The 17,063-nt window shown below is 42.4% G+C and overlaps 1 protein-coding gene across 1 annotated transcript in view; it reads right to left on the reverse strand.

Annotated features, from left to right (window-relative positions):
* The window catches only part of kcna10a (potassium voltage-gated channel, shaker-related subfamily, member 10a), a 28,154-nt gene extending 11,284 nt beyond the window's left edge, over window positions 1-16,870 (reverse strand). Inside the window, exon 1 of the mRNA XM_064300136.1 lies at window positions 16,545-16,870. The gene's annotated coding sequence lies outside the window, so the exon portion shown is untranslated. The remainder of the gene's footprint in view (window positions 1-16,544) is intronic.
* Between the last annotated feature and the right edge of the window lie 193 nt (window positions 16,871-17,063).

The following is a 17,063-nucleotide window of genomic DNA, read 5'->3' on the forward strand; positions in this document are numbered from 1 at the left end:
GATTGATTGCCTTTTGAATGGACTGTGAAACATGCACTCATTGCAGAGTAACGCCCCAAAATGACCAATCCGCCAGACACCAGCCTGTGTCATGTGCCATAGAGACCTGGTCTGGGCAGGCTGGTGGCGGCCTGTGCCATGTGCCATAGACCTGGTCTGGGCAGGCTGGTGGCGGCCTGCGCCATGTGCCATAGACCTGGTCTGGGCAGGCTGGTGGGGGCCTGCGCCATGTGCCATAGACCTGGTCTGGGCAGGCTGGTGGCGGCCTGTGCCATGTGCCATAGACCTGGTCTGGGCAGGCTGGTGGCGGCCTGTGCCATGTGCCATAGACCTGGTCTGGGCAGGCTGGTGGCGGCCTGTGCCATGTGCCATAGACCTGGCCTGGGCAGGCTGGTGGCGGCCTGCGCCATGTGCCATAGACCTGGTCTGGGCAGGCTGGTGGCAGATGGCGCAAATGATGGAGTAGGCTGACCTGAAAATTCCAAGGAGCTGCCAAAATTACACTGCTGTGCAATATCGCCTAACACGCCCCCAGCAGCAGCTACTCTCCTGCTTCAGTGCACGGGAAGTCACAGAATTACCAAACCGATCAGGTGCATCAAAATATATGGCGATAATGCCATTTGGCCAGTGCGACTGCTTGCACCACGCCATGCACCGGCCGGGCTGCAGAGCCCATAATCATGAGTCCGGCTTCAATCACAATCTGTCCTCAACTCCGCGTTATAACAACTGTGTTAAGGATGGCCGTGGATACAGTGAGCCCGGCATCGGTGAATGGGTCATCATGTTCGAAGCTCGGTCTGGTTGGACGTATTCGCCTCCTTGTTAATTGGAATCATTGGGCAGAGGTGGTCTGATCTGAGCCACCTGAGTCCTTTTAGACTCAGGAAGGCAGAGAATGGCGTGAGCGCTGTAGGCTCCTGGTAATTTGCCGTCTCAGAAAAAGTTTTGCAGAAAAGTTTTACAAACAGAACTATGTGGGTAAGCAAATGCCCTAAAATGGGTGAATTAAGTTAAAAGATACAGAGTTCATTAATTCAAGTTAAAAAAAGCTCTGAGCTCAGAGTTGAGTTCATTTTGCTTTAAACCACCCCTGCCCTTTTTTAAAGCTGAGGTTTTTTTTTTGGTTTTATTTATTTTTTGCTTTTGTCTTTGGTCCAAAGTCTTTGGTCATCACAATGTGTGCAAATGTCCCTAGAGCCTTGCTGTCTCTAAAATGCCACTTCCCACAGCCAGTTCATATCATATGCTAAGCAATCTACACTGAGGGACGGATGAGCATGCCAGTTTGGAGGAATACCATTTAAAACATGAGCAATTATTTTTCACTGGCAAGATAATGCATTTTTATTTCCTGGGTAAACACAGAACTGTGCTTTTAATTGCTACGGTCATTATGATCAGAGGCTATATTGATCATCTCTGTACTGCGTGATGAGACTGTTTTTTTCAGTCTTGTGATTAAATTTGCATGCATGCTGAAAAACTTTTGTATGAATACAGCACAATATTGATTTCTAAGACTAATGGGTATTTTTTACCAGATAAAAAGCAGCCATATTTTCACTACTAAAAACTAATGAAATAAAAATGTTTTAACACGAGCATTTATGTATGAAAGCAGTAAACACATGCAGCTCATGAAATAAACAGATGAAAGCCTGACTGCCTGGGGTGAATATTTATAAGCACAAATCATGAAACTACAAATGGTGTCTCCTGTATTTGTATCATATTTTTACAAATCAATTTGATACATCTTTAGATACTTTACATAATGATGTTGTTAATGATCATCAAAAAGATTTTCAAGATTACACAATCCTTGTTGTATTTTTAGAAACAATGAACAAATGAAACTGGTCATTCATAATTACTTGAAACCATTTACCCTTGAAATATAGCAGCTTTTTAACCCTCAAATAAACATACTTAACTTGTTATCATGCACACAAACTGAGCAAACATAAACACATGCATGCACACTCACACACACAAACACACACACACACATACACACACACACACACATACACACACACGCACACATACAAACACAAACTGTACAAACATAAACACACACACAGACACACACACAGACACTTACAAACACACACACACAAACTGTACAAACACACCCACACACATACACACACACAAACTGTACAAACACACACACACAAACTGTACACACACACACACACACACACACATACACACACACAAACTTTACAAACACACACACACAAACTGCACAAACACATGCAGATACAGACACGTGCTCACATGGATTGCTCAGCTGCTGTTACACACAGGGCCTTGGGCATTGGCCCCCCCGGTCTTACCCGCTTGCCCCAGCACAGTGACCGGTCCCTCCGGCTGCCCCGAGCACCCTCAGCCAGCTCAGTCCTCCCCGATCCCCTTCTCATCCGCAAAGCACAATCAGGGGATCCGACTTGCTTAATCTATTAAAGCGCCCATCTGGTAACCCTAAGCTGGCTGTGTAACCAGAGCCTCGGGCCCCGGGCACACGCACGGGGACGCAGGGCTCACCTGCCGCCAGGTACCCAGCCAAGTTGGGTTGAGGTGAGGTGGGGTTGGGGTGAGAGGAGTACTTATTTTTTTTAACACTGGCCCTGTTTTCTCTTCCTGTCAGCTGACCTTGTCCCAGGACACCGGGCGGGGGGGGTGGGGGGGGCGGAGCCTCGAGGGAACCCCTCCTCTCAGGCGAAGGCGTTTTACAGTGTGGCAGGAGGCGAAGGTACAGACAGAGTCGGAGGGGGCGGGGGGACATCCTCGAAACACCACTGCTCCGGAAGGCAGCAAGCCAGAGCAAAGGTCATGACCTTCTGCGACACCGTGTGCACTCAGCATCCACAAGCCTCCCATTGGGTTTGCGTGAGGATTTCTGTCTGTGTTTCACATGAACATGAACACCCCGACGCGTAGCGTTCAGGGCAAGGTTACACGATGACCCCCCCACCCCCAACGTCAGAAACGCGCCTGCTTCCAGACAACAGCAATACCGCATAGATCAGTTACACTGTCCGCAGAACCTTCCTGACTGGAAGAACTTACTTACCGATGGCCATGTCTGACTAGCTAACGAATTCACCTTAAATACTTAATGCTTTACAAGACAATTAAAGAGCCAGGCAGTGGAAGAGGACAATAAATAACAATCACAGAGCGATGGAAGGATGTTTGGATAATTCAACATCATCAGCTGTAAAGTGGGGATTCCCTGCTGGTATTGCAGCATATACATTCTACAATTCAGTGGACAACAACCGCTACAACAACACTTATGGAGAGTGTCATGTAAACTGAAGAGAGTGAAATAATCACAAACATGGTTGAATTATGCATTATTAACTTTCTATTTTCCTTTATTCTGAAATTAAACTTTGAGGTCAAATCTTTTTTTGTTAGAACAAAAGAACTGGATTTTTCTCATCTTCATTTCTCACTCTTTTTTAACATATTTTCAGAATAAAAAAACGACTTTGCCCCAGCCACGAGAAATACACTGAAATGTTAAAAAATTTAACATAAGATAGATAAAACTAAAATTAGACAGTTAAATCATGTAGACATTTTAGGAGATTATTAGGAGTTATTTTTAGAGCATTTTTTTTTTTTGCTCAATAGTTTGTATGTCACAAAAAACACAAGTTTTAGCTTTTGTATTCAGGAATGTTGAATATGGTTATATTTTATTAAATTACACATACAGTAACCTGAATAGCTTCCAATTTCAAGTGCATGTATTCCCTACCATAAAAGCAGAAGTCCTACACTCTATTCCCCAAAGAGAGGTTGTGCAGTGGAACAAAAGTGCCATTCATCCAGCACATACTGTAGGAGCATAGAGGACATTTTAGAGAAAACGAGTATTCATGGATCATTGGTCATGTATTACTGACCTCTTTTGACCTTCCTTAATAGCAGATGTGAGACCCAAGCAGTTTCCTTCCAGTAGCAGTGAATGCAATTTGTTTCAAACTGTACTGTACGTTTCAATGCGTTTCAAACTGTACTGTACGTTTCAATGCGTTTCAAACTGTACTATACGTTTCAATGCGTTTCAAACTGTACTGTACGTTTCAATGTGTTTCAAACTGTACTATACGTTTCAATGCGTTTCAAACTGTACTGTACGTTTCAACATGTTTCAAATTTTGCTGAATGTTTTGAGTACATACTGGGCCCCTTGGTCACCAGTTGGAGCCTCCTTGGCTTTTACCAGGAGTCCACAGTGACGGAACACAGCCGGACTCCTTGTCTAGGAGTGAACCGGGTCTAAGCCGGCCAGCACAATTACTAATTCCATTTTTGGGGAGAAAAAAGGAAAACTATTTAAGAAATACTTTCCAAGCATTTCATTTCAATTCCTTTTTCAAGTCAATTCAATTGAATATGATACTCTGAGTAGTGCATTTGCTATAGGTATTTCAGTCCGCATAATTTACTCTTAAAATGCAAAGAAAAAGAAACACTGTAGTCATGCTTTGCTGACATAGCCTAGCATTATCAAACTTGAATTTCATAGATTAAGTATAAATATTTTCTAAACATAAAAATCTATATAATAACAGTATATAATTATACTCTGTATTGTAACAGTACATTATCCATCCATTAACTATACCTGTTTATCCTGAGCAGGGTCATGGTGGGTGCTGAAGCCTATCCCAGCATGCATTGGGTGAGAGCCAGGAATACACCCTGGACAGGCTGCCAATCTATCACTGGGCACGCAAACCATTCACTCACACACTCCGATAAGCCTACCTGCATGTCTTTGGACTGTGGGAGGAAACCCACATGGAGAACATGCTTCAGACAGAAAGGTGAAGTACAAGATTCAAACCCACAACCTTCTTGCTGTGAGGCAACAGTGCTACCCACAGCACCACCGTGCCACCCAGAGTACATTATAACTATACTAAATCACTTTTACTGAGGGCTACGGGGTAAAGATGACAACAGAAACCAGGAGAGAGGAGTTTGGTCTGATATAAAATACACTATACCGCTATGAAAAATGAGACCTGGCAGCGACTGTAAGACACTGGATTTACACTCCGGCACCACCTTTTCTGCCCAATCGTCCTTCAGAGGAAAACATCCAATCAGAGTCCATCATCTACTTTGTGAAAATGACAGATGGATTTGTTGGGTCTGGCAGGCTATCAAGCCGCATGACACAGAGATGATATTCATGAACAGAACGCACTCTCTCATCTGTAGATCGCTGCCTTTGAGACCAGATAACGCCTCCCCTTGGTCCCCAAACTGTATCCTTCCACTGCAGATTGACTAATGGGATCATGGGTATGCTGAGCACTTGCACTTAAACTTAATCGTTTATCATCGACCATATCCACACTGTGCACAACTCTGTGCTACTCATCACTCTAAAACAGAGCACACAACTCCAGTCCTCTGTGCTGCTCATCACCCTAAAACAGGGCTGCACAACTCCAGTCTTCTGTTCTGCTCATCACCCTAAAACAGGGCTGCACAACTCCAGTCTTCTGTGCTGCTCATCACCCTAAAACAGGGCTGCACAACTCCAGTCCTCTGTGCTGCTCATCACTCTAAAACAGAGCACACAACTCCAGTCTTGGAGGGCCAGTGTGTATGTTCCTTGTTGTTATAACTTATTACTCTGGCTTGGTTTTATAAACAACTGTATGTGGCGATGCTGATTCACTCATATCAGACCACAATAGAGTGTTCTCGCCAGGAAATACACTTGCATTGTGCAGCTCAACCATAGTTCCCACTCACATCAAATCTGTATGATTTCCATGACTTCTAAACAATATCTTATGATTCATGTAGGATTTCCAATTATTTATTTTTGGTGTAAAAGTAAGGTTCATTTTGTGGTATTGGGCTAGTTTTGCAAGATGGAATGTCAGTTTGACTAACATTCATTCTAAAATATTTGGTGAATATAAAGATGTGTACACTTGACTCTTCAGCGACGGATGACCTGTGGAGTCTGTCTCGAATGGTAGTGGAGTCAAACCAATGAGCTGTCCTGGTTTTACAGCAGCATTGTTAGCATACGGGTATTTCAAGATTTAATATAAATTTTCATCATGCAGATGAGTTAGCAAGAAAGGACATATCATCCATGTTTTATTATTTTACTGTAGGCAGTTTTACCAAGGACAGTGAGTTATTTGGACAATTTCAAGTTATCAGGTTAATTCAGTCTTTATCAGGAATGCTGATTATATTGAAAATACTCTTGAATCCAGCACTTCTTGCTGTACTGTGACTGATGAAGTATCCTTCATCAGAGTGCCACTTCTCTGGAGAACCCATCTAAATGCACTCATGCTCTTTGTTTTGCAATTCTCTCTGGGTAAGAGCATCTGTTAAACGAATGTAAAATGTAATCATGTGACATAATGGGGAATGGGTGCTGGGAGTGGGTGGCTTTGTGCCACAGTACCTACAGTGTCCACTGGGGGCCACATGGAGTAAGCTGTTCTGCAAAATGAATGAGAAAGATATTAAGCCCAACAACTGTCTTCGTGCAAAGATGCAGAAGCCACAGACCTTCAAAATACTCAGTGGGACATACCAAAGTCCATTTGCAAGCTTTGCACCACATACATTTACATATAGCCAAGTTAATGTGATTGTAGTCTGTAACAAGACCTGTCGTGAAAAAATACAATTTGATGAAATTATTGACTGTAGCAATTCATCAAAGGCATTTGAACTTGAAATTATCCACCAATGGCTAACGAGTTAAGATAAGCAAAATTATCTAGTTTTATGGCAAATTTGTTTCAATGTGAAACACATTGGTAAATACACTGATGTAGTACACAAGCAACCGTTGTTCCCAATTTAGCTTGGTACTCTGGTTAGGAAACTGACAGCCACATATAACACAAGGCAATCCTCGTGTCAGCACCAATACAGAACGCAGCAGGGAGGGCCGAGAGCTCCGTCTGTACTTCATCCTGCCGCTCAATAGAAAACCAGAAGAGAGTTACGATCCTGCGGCTGTTTGCCACATCAATCACAGCCTGTCATCACAGGACTTTCACACGGCCCTGGGACACAAGCGCCGCACGCCTGCGAATATCTAAAAGTCACAACATTTAACACTCGAGCTATGAAACCGACTGTTTCTAGTCAGAATGCTGCAGAGACCGTGCGCTGTAAGTGATAATTGACCGGGCCATCATGGAGTTCAGGAGTGGTTCTCAGAAACCGAATCTTCAAACCGAATCGAATCTTGGCATCACTGCGAATAATTCATACAAATAAGTAACTGGACTTGAACATCAAATGTAAGCTCTCAGCGCATATTGTCATATTAAACCTAGGGAAAGTCATTAGCTGGATGTACTAAGCATAAACCGTGCCAACTGCCACAACAATACTGGCTGATAAATACTTGGGTTAAGTCCAATCAATCACTTTCTCTTGGTTTACATTTCAGTGAGCAATACTGTCTTTTAGCACATAACTCCTGATACAATCATCTCTAAGAGTATGCTGAGGTGGTGAAAAGGAGATACATACAAAGCCATTAGAAGGAAATCCTTGTGTGAATCAGGTACCTCCAGCACTAGGGTACTGTTATGTGTGAAGCAGGTACCTCCAGCACTGTGGTACTGTTATGTGTGAAGCAGGTATCTCCAGCACTGTGGTACTGTTATGTGTGAAGCAGGTATCTCCAGCACTGTGGTACTGTTATGTGTGAAGCAGGTATCTCCAGCACTATGGTACTGTTATGTGTGAATCAGGTATCTCCAGCACTATGGTACTGTTATGTGTGAAGCAGGTATCTCCAGCACTGTGGTACTGTTATGTGTGAAGCAGGTATCTCCAGCACTATGGTACTGTTATGTGTGAAGGAGGTATCTCCAGCACTGTGGTGCTGTTATGTGTGAAGCAGGTATCTCCAGCACTGTGGTACTGTTATGTGTGAACCAGGTATCTCCAGCACTGTGGTACTGTTATGTGTGAAGGAGGTATCTCCAGCACTGTGGTACTGTTATGTGTGAATCAGGTATCTCCAGCACTGTGGTACTATTATGTGTGAAGCAGGTATCTCCAGCACTGTGGTACTATTATGTGTGAAGCAGGTATCTCCAGCACTGTGGCACTGTTATGTGTGAAGCAGGTATCTCCAGCACTATGGTATTGTTATGCATAATATCTCCCCAGACTAAGGACAATTCCTTCCGGAGAAATGAACTCACTTCACTTCAGCTTTGTACTCAACTGCAGTCTTCGTATTTTATTAATTTATTTTTTTGGCTTGTGATCAGTGACCCGTGCAGTGTTTACAGTGCACCATAGGTCCAAAGCAGGTGTTGCCAGGCTACAGCGGAATGACCCTATTAAGGAGATTAATCAGCAAGTAACAGCTCACTGCTATAAGCCCGGAGGATCACTGCCTGTGGATGAATGCCACCCGCTATACACCCCAAGCTCAACCATAGGAATTGGAGCCCGTCCAAAACATCAGCTAACCCATTGACTCCATGTCTGCAGCAGCTTCCCTGCTGCCTCACAGAGTGTTCTGGCACCGAGAGTAAGACTGAATCACTGAAACATTTGCGTGTGAAAACTGGTAATGGTAGAGGAACTGGCCTAAATCCATACAGGCTCCAAATCTATGTTCCTGAGGTTTAAAATAGATTTATGATTCCCCAGCAATGTTTGCTTTCATTTTGATGATCACTCTCTTGCTAGCAGCAGGTAGCTTTTTTCCCATTTGAATTGCTAGTAAAAATAATATCTCTGAATGATGTATGCCTCTTCCTTACTGCTCTTCTTAAGCTCATTGAGGAGAGGAAGTGCTGCACCTTTTCTGTTCCCCCGTACAACAGGTGCTGAGATTGCAGATGTGGCCCCTGAGCTCCAGTGCTCTGTGCTGATGATGTAAGACGCTGTTGGGTTTACCAAAGGACAGCAATTCAGTCTGGACACTGAGGCAGGGCTCGGTGACTCATCACGTTTTGTGGGAGTCTCTCTGATGTGTATCGCTGATCACATCCGTCCGATCTGTGCAGTCTGTAGTGGTCACACACCCCCCAGAAACCACCAATAACGGAGACTTCAAATCACAATATTTTAAACACTGACTGGCCATACACACACACGCGCACGCATGCACGCACGCACGCACGCACACACACACACACACACACACCAATTTACAGCATTGCCATGTTTGAATGCCTTAACCAGAGGAAAGTACACCCATAGATTAATCACAGAATGGAAAACCTCTTGCCTTGTGTACTAAAAATCAGAGCTGGGCAGCTGAAGCTGTGCAGCTTCAGGCTCATGTTCAGACAGTCATCACGCTTCTCTCCTTCAGAGCCGTTCCCCAGTCGCTGGGCAAAGCTGGGACTCGTCTGGGATGCCTCTGTGAATCAATCATCAACATCCGAGCACAATGGTGGTTTATGCAGTCACTCTCTCTCCCTCTCCGCCACCTTCCTCCCTCCTATCCCATCCACTTCCTGTGTCCTGCTGTCTTTCCACCCCCATCACTGTTTTCTCTTCTTTCTTATCTTTCTGTTCATCTGTTTTCTGGGGGGGGGGGGGGACTTCACTGCCTGAGCTATGATGGCTTCTCAGGGAAACTTATACACCATAAGATATGCCCTAGAAAAAAGTGCTCAGTCCCAAAGTTTTCAAGGAGACGGTCTGATCAAAACTTAGAGGTTTGCACGCATTAGCTTTCACTAACGCACCATATAGCACTATAGAGGAACTAAAAGCGGATTCCTACTAGACAAATTTTGAGTAAGGGAAGTGACGACTTGACATTTTTTTGCGCACTGGATGATATTTAAATTTTTGGTCATATTTATATAGACCCACATTTCTTTGACTCAATATTTGTAATGCAAAAACAGTAAACTGGAATCTCGGATCAGCATTGCCGTTCTCTCGTCATATAGGAAAGCAGTGATTTCCCAGTAAGAAGATGACAATCCAGGGGACTTGTGTAGACTTCCAGAACAGAGGGGCAGTTCTGAGGGTCTGAGATCCGGCCTTCCCCCTCCTTTCTGTGGGATAAAAGCACAGTGCTGCCCTGGGCAGGGGGTTTGCCCCCAGAGCAGGCACACCTGTTAGTTGTGAGGTCACACTGCAGGATCACACCTTGGCAGCAACATTTTGTTTGTGAGGAACCCGAAGCCTTGAGACACGGAGGAGGGAAGAAAAAGTACTCTGGATCAACAAGATGCCCATCCCACCTCCACATGCGCTTGCATGTAGAGACAGACACAGACATACGCAGGCACTCATACACAAACACACGCACACACACACAGGTACACAAAGACACACACACACATACACAGGCACACAAGGACACACACACACATACACAGGCACGCAAAGACACACACACACAAACTCATACACACAGACATAACACAGACACACACAAACACAGGCACACACACACACACATACACACACACACATGTATGCTTGCAGACGTGTGTCTGGGCCACATGCCATGGACATCTGCTCCCCGGCACACAAGGTCACAGCAAGGAGAGGGTGGGCGGGGATGGGGGGGGAGAGCCATCAGGCTCAGGGCAGCTGCACACAGACCAGCCCCCCCCCCACCCCCCACCCCCCCAGCAGGAAGGGAACCCATGCCAATACATCACTCCAGCACCAGAACCCAGGCCTCAGAAATAAAGAGGCTAGACTGTGTTTGGGAATGAGGTCCATCCATGCAGGGTGCATTAAATCCAAAGTCAAAATGCTCAAATTGACAATGTGAGCGTAACAAGGGCAGTCCCTTCATAAAAGAGCGTGCCCTTCAGCGAGTTTACATAGACACTGTGACCTGTGTAAATATAAAAAATAAAAATACTAGGCATGCCAGTGCATCAATGAAAAAAGGTTTTTCTTTTATGCTGTAACAAATAAAGCCCTGTCTAGCTTCAACGGTGGTATACTTACTTCTTCTCTATGTAGTGGAGCCCGTAATTCAAACTCGGCATGTCCTTAATTTACAGTTCTCAGTGAGGATAAATGATGCTGATTGCACTTCTACATTAAGATTTATTTAAAGGAACATCTGTACCACATTGTGTTCCTACTGCACACTCGAATTTGACACTCTCAAAAGGAAAGGTCGCGACCGTCAGCTCTGTTAAAGCCACAGAGGCGACACATAAACGGACCGGCGTCAGAACACATCACAGTAAGGTCCGAGAGGGGAAAAAAGCTGGCATTCAACTTCATCTGGGGTCATGGGCTTTGCAGACGAAACAGCAGCGGCCACAGTGACCTACAGCGAGAGGTTTTATCTTTTATCCTTTCGGATGCTAATGCCAGCATACGCAGCTCACTGGCTTTTCTCCTCTAATCATATCAACACAAAACCGCCAACAAACAATCAGACGCTCGCCCCGGCCTTTTGGGGAAAAACAAACTCCCCTCTGTCATTTCGCTCTGAGAAATTAATGTATCTGTAATGCACTATTTCCCCTTTATTTTGCCAGCATTTGGACGGCACCAGTGATAGTTTTTTAAAATTGTTTAATGGAACTGACTGCAAAGCAGTCCATTTTTAGCATTGCTGATTTTCCATAATTTCCTGTTTAGCCACACAGAAGGGCTTACTGCACTTCTGTCCAGTACTTTGAGAGGAGGGATTGGAATCATTCACACGGCCCTCCTTTTTATTCTTAACAGGTGCGCTGATTTTTTAAAAAGCCCTCCCACTCACCATTCCCTATAACCGTGCTAGCCAGTCATGGGAAACCTGGTCACTCAGGAATGCCATTCCTAAAAATAGCGTTAGCACGATGTTGTGCGTCTTCGGCCACACCACGGCATTAGCGGAGATGCGGTGTGGGGTGGGGTGGGGAGTGGGGCGGGGGGACGCACAGTGGTCTTAATGCGCCATGATCCGTTTGCTACAGAGCTACGAGGGCATGGTTAAATGAGCATAGCAGCCCCCATTATTAAGCCAGTTTGATTTACAGAAATGCTATATTATACTTTTAGAAGCCATTTTCCCCAGTGGATCAAGCTGGGAAAAAAACAACCATCTGCTAACCAGACCCTGATATGCTCTTTGTTGCATATTACATAAATAGCAACAATCACACACACAAAAACACACACACACAGTTACATGCTGGTGATTTAAACTAACCCCCTTCATGTGATCTGTGTTTCTCTCTCTCACTACCTGTGACTATACCTCTGACTTTGTACTCCTCCTTAACCAGCTACTGATTGCTGGTTTGGCTTCACCTGCCTGTGGCCCTATCTTCCTACAATCTTACTGTTTTCACACATAGTGTATCTCCCTCCTCACACTTTAATGTTCATCCCACACTACTGAATTCCACTTCCCCATCGAAAGGATCACACAATAAGCAATATGCCATCACCACTATTAGCCACCACAACCAATATACAGATCTCACATCTATAGCCCACTGCCCTGAAGATAATGGGTCATTAGCCCTCCTGCTGAGTCACCTCATGATTGTCCAGTCATTATAGAGCTAAACAAAACAAGCAGGAGATACGAGAAACCTGTGTTATCACGTTTCGATAGACAATAAGTTGCATAATAGCTGAACATAAAGTGCTAGAATGCACTGTAAAACATAGCTACATGGGTGGTAGGTACTGAAATGGTGAATCCGTACAGGAAAAAGTTTTAACACCAAAAACATGGGGCCTTCATTTTCAGATGCAATCAAGCAGAGTTGGAGTCAAGTCTCTTAAATTTGCATACAATTTACATACAAGTCCAGTCTCACCTCAAATAATGTATTCTGTGATATGGAGACAATTGACAAAATGGTTATGCTACAGGAACATTTTAAATGTTTAAATATAACAAAATCAACCAATTTATGGAATAGGTATGAAATGTTGTAAGGAGATAGTTCCAAATAAGATGAATAATATCCTGCAACCAAGTGCAAATTCTGAAGTTTGTCACAATTTTTCAAATTTCAAAATAATACTTCTCACAATTTTTTTTCAGTTGACCTGCATAAACTCTACTGAAGTCAATGAGAAAGTGAGCATATTTACATATTTACTAATTTGTTTGAAGAAATTGATTAAAAACTCATTTTAAAAATGAAAAGCATTAAGTGTATTCTTTGTCATATTTTTAACTAAATAACAAAAATTTAACAATCATTTAAATTCTCTCTTTGACTTAGACAAAACTCATTAGAGTGAAGTGTTATTTAAGAACATTTATTTATTTATTTTAACACAACTAAGCAATTTGCATACTATCTTGTGCTAACATGAGTATGGTGTGCTAACATTAGGATGCTATTGTTCAAAGCAGTGCAGTACAAACTAATATGAATATCAACATGCTGGCATCAGTACACTTTGATAACATTAGTATGCTAACAGCAGAATGCTAATCTTTGCAGGAATGTAGTGGAAGCTAATGATATGAGGACATAGGCTAGCGTCAGTATACTATGAAAACATTTGCATGCTAATGCTAGCATGCTAACATTTACAACAATAGTGTAAGCATGTGACTATATGACTATATGCTAGAATCACTATACGTACTTTGATAATATTAGCATATTAATGCTAGTCTGTTTACGGACGGGTGTACTATAACACTGTCATACTAAAACTATCTTAGCTAATGAGTTATGTATTAGCATAACATTTAGCATGCACATTTTAACAATCGGTATAGCTTAGCCTGACAATGTGTAGCTATGCCCATTTGTCATTTATCCAAATTTTCTGCTGACTGCCTCATTGCTGCTTGCAGCTATATTTATTATTCTTACGCCATTTTTTATGTATTCTGTCCGAACCACCTGGTCAATTTTTTACCAAACTTCGCAGAATGTTTGATGCAGATCGGCCTTATGGTGGTGCACTGGCACAATCCAACCCTGTGGTGGAGCTAGAGCGCTCAAAATGTGAAAAAAAATTCCCTAAAAATCAGTGTTCCATCACAGAGATTTCAAACTTGCTGGAGTGATGAATCACCTCATAAGGTGCATTTATACATGCCCTGCTGGTCGCTGCCTTCTTGAATTGGCCAACATTATGGATGTTACACTTTCTTGGTATACTGACAGAGGGCACCTTCTTCCTAACAAGCGTGGCCAAATTCACCACTGACTGGCCACATGGTGGCACCATGGCAGTCAATTGAAACGGCGATATTTAAGCAATAATTCCTGCAGTGTTTGACCTTCGCATGAGGAACATATTTGTCTCATGGCACCATACGTCTACCTTTATGGATTTTCCACCATTTTGAGTAAATTACAAAACACTTCAAATCTATCCTCTACACGGTTTTACTGATTTGCACAAAACTTGAATTATGCATGTACTCTCATTGATATATCTTTAAAAGCTATGTAAAAATGAACACATAGTAATCCAATGAATTTTCATGTGGGTGTGGCTTTTTACTACAAAAACTAATAAATGCCAGACAGTTTGATGCCAATAAACTTGTGTGTCTACTTACAATTACATCCAGAGGACAGCTGTAAAGATTTGTTCTGATTAATCCACAAGGATGCAATTTTTTTGCTAGCCTTACAAACCACCTCATTAGGAAGATCCATGTGTATGTTTTTTGCATATGCATATGTATTTGTGACAGTGCTTGGCCCCCTTCATCGCTGCTTGTGGCTCTGTTTATGTAATGTTTATGTAATTTTTGGCACAATACGGTTAACTGAAAATACAGTAAATAACTGTGATTATATTGGTAAAAGTACAGTTTTTATGCCTGAGGTAGTGTGAGATCTGCCATCAGATATAAGCAAAGATTTTGTCGATACAGAAAAAGTACATTTTGGAAATCTGAATTAAAATATAAATATTTGTGTTTTATTTGAGTTTCATACTAAAACATACCTATGTATCATTGTGTTTACTGCACATTTACTTCATAGAGTAGGGCAATGTAACTGTCAGCACAAGGAGCATCATGCTGGTGTATTTTGGCCCTTTGATCACTGAGTACTCTTGAAATAGTCCAGAATGTGACTTACAGTATATCTAGGTCTGCATCTGTGCAGTGTCAACATACCACTTGCACGTGGCAGAACAGTAAGTAATACTTATACATCTTTCATAAGGGCATTTATTTAACATCCATGTACAATATATCTTGAACATTGTTCCATTAGTACATGACAAATTTTTGTCCAGTATGCACAACTTAAAAAAGAATCTGGTCTCCCAGAAGAAGTTGCTGAAGAATTGCTGGAAATAATTTAAAGCTAATAGTTTTACATGATAACAGGCCTAATGTGTTTAATTCAGATTGCGAACAGCTCCGGACCAGCTCTGTGCTGATTCTGGCCCGGAGTCAGCACTGCCGGGGTGGAATCTGCACAGATCCAGCCCAGAGTCACTTGCTATCTAACAAAATGTAGCTTAAATTATTAAAGAATTTAGGTCTTGTATATACTATACTTTAAGTGTACATTTGTGAAAACTAGTGTGATGTGTCAAGAACTTAAAACTACAAAACTAAGTTTACTAAATTTGCACCAAACCAAATTACTGACTGCATATCAATTAGATTACAATATATTGTACAAATAAATTAATTCTTGGCTCAGATATATATTTTTAGAGTGCTATTTATGAGCTTGTAGCCCCGGAAGAAATGGAAGCCACAAGTTACAAGCTTATAGGTTTACATTTCGATTCAAGCGCATAGCAGCCAATCTAAGATATTGAATGCACTGAATCCAAGGTGGGGAAGTCAATTAAACATTTGCATACAGTATGTGCTGTATATTATTTATATACTCTCATTCGTTTTATATATGAACTATTCATGTTACAATCTTTACTGAGAATGTCAATAATTAGTGCTAGACTGTATGGATGTACACAAAAATACAGTCTAACAATAATTAAGTGAATTTAGATGGATGTGAAATTTGTTGCAAGTTCAAGCGTGGGTCATTATTAATGCTTAGAACATTTATGCAGTGTTCATTATTGCTGATATTCCTGCTGAAGGACGTTATTTTTGTTTACGAATTAACCTGTTTATTAACCTGTTTCGGTATCCACGCAGTTGTTAAATCAGATATTCAACATTAGCTCAACAAATCTCAAGAGTCAACATTTCACTTAAACACAAAATAGATTCATTAATTTAATTTAATTAAAACTACAAGTGATACAACAACACGAGGATGCAACTTCACATTACAAATTCACTTCAGCGCCAATACACTGATTTCATAAATATTTCATAAATAAGTCAAAGATTCAAAACCACGTCTAAATGTCACATGAACGGCTATAGTGCAATGTACCGTATAAATGAGCACAAACCCGCTTTCGGTTGTTTAGCTTCCCAGCCCACTGCTGCTGTGCAACAGCTGGTCAGTGACTGATACACGAAGGAAGAAGGGTGGACTGACACATAAATGTATTAAGAGTGACGCAGCTGACCACACGGTAGTTAAAAAACGACAAAACACAGGTTAAATCAAGGGGAGGTGGCGACGAGGTACCTCGACGGAGTGTGGCATATCCATCACATAGGCTACTCGCTTGTATTGTCCTTGAAAGTTTTTAGATCCCGTCCGTGGCAATGTCACGGTGCACACTGAAAAGCAGGGTATCACCAGCTTACGAAATTGACAGAAGGCAGGGCAGCGACTGTCCGGGCAATCAGCGGAAGAGGACAGATGTGATTGTGATATAGCAACAACATCGTCATTACGTTTAATTCGGCCAATTCGCCCGATTTCCAGCAGCATCCTGCTGTTTGGCTTCAACGACCAGGTAGCCTACTGTCTTAAACTGCTTTTCATATTCAAATGGGATTCTCTATTAAAATTTTCAGAGGGCGCTTTGTCGTTTCCTATACTTCACATACAATGCCTGTCTGGTTACAACCGAGAATGTTTAGTCTTCAGTCGATAGTCTTCAACGAGAGGTGTGTATTGAGAACGCGTCGAGTACTTACCGTTAACTACTGCCCTCTGTCCCAAATCAATGAATAACATGAATGACCCGCTAGCAGAGGG

This window comes from Anguilla rostrata, chromosome 11, assembly GCF_018555375.3.
Source record: "Anguilla rostrata isolate EN2019 chromosome 11, ASM1855537v3, whole genome shotgun sequence".
NCBI lineage: Eukaryota > Metazoa > Chordata > Actinopteri > Anguilliformes > Anguillidae > Anguilla > Anguilla rostrata.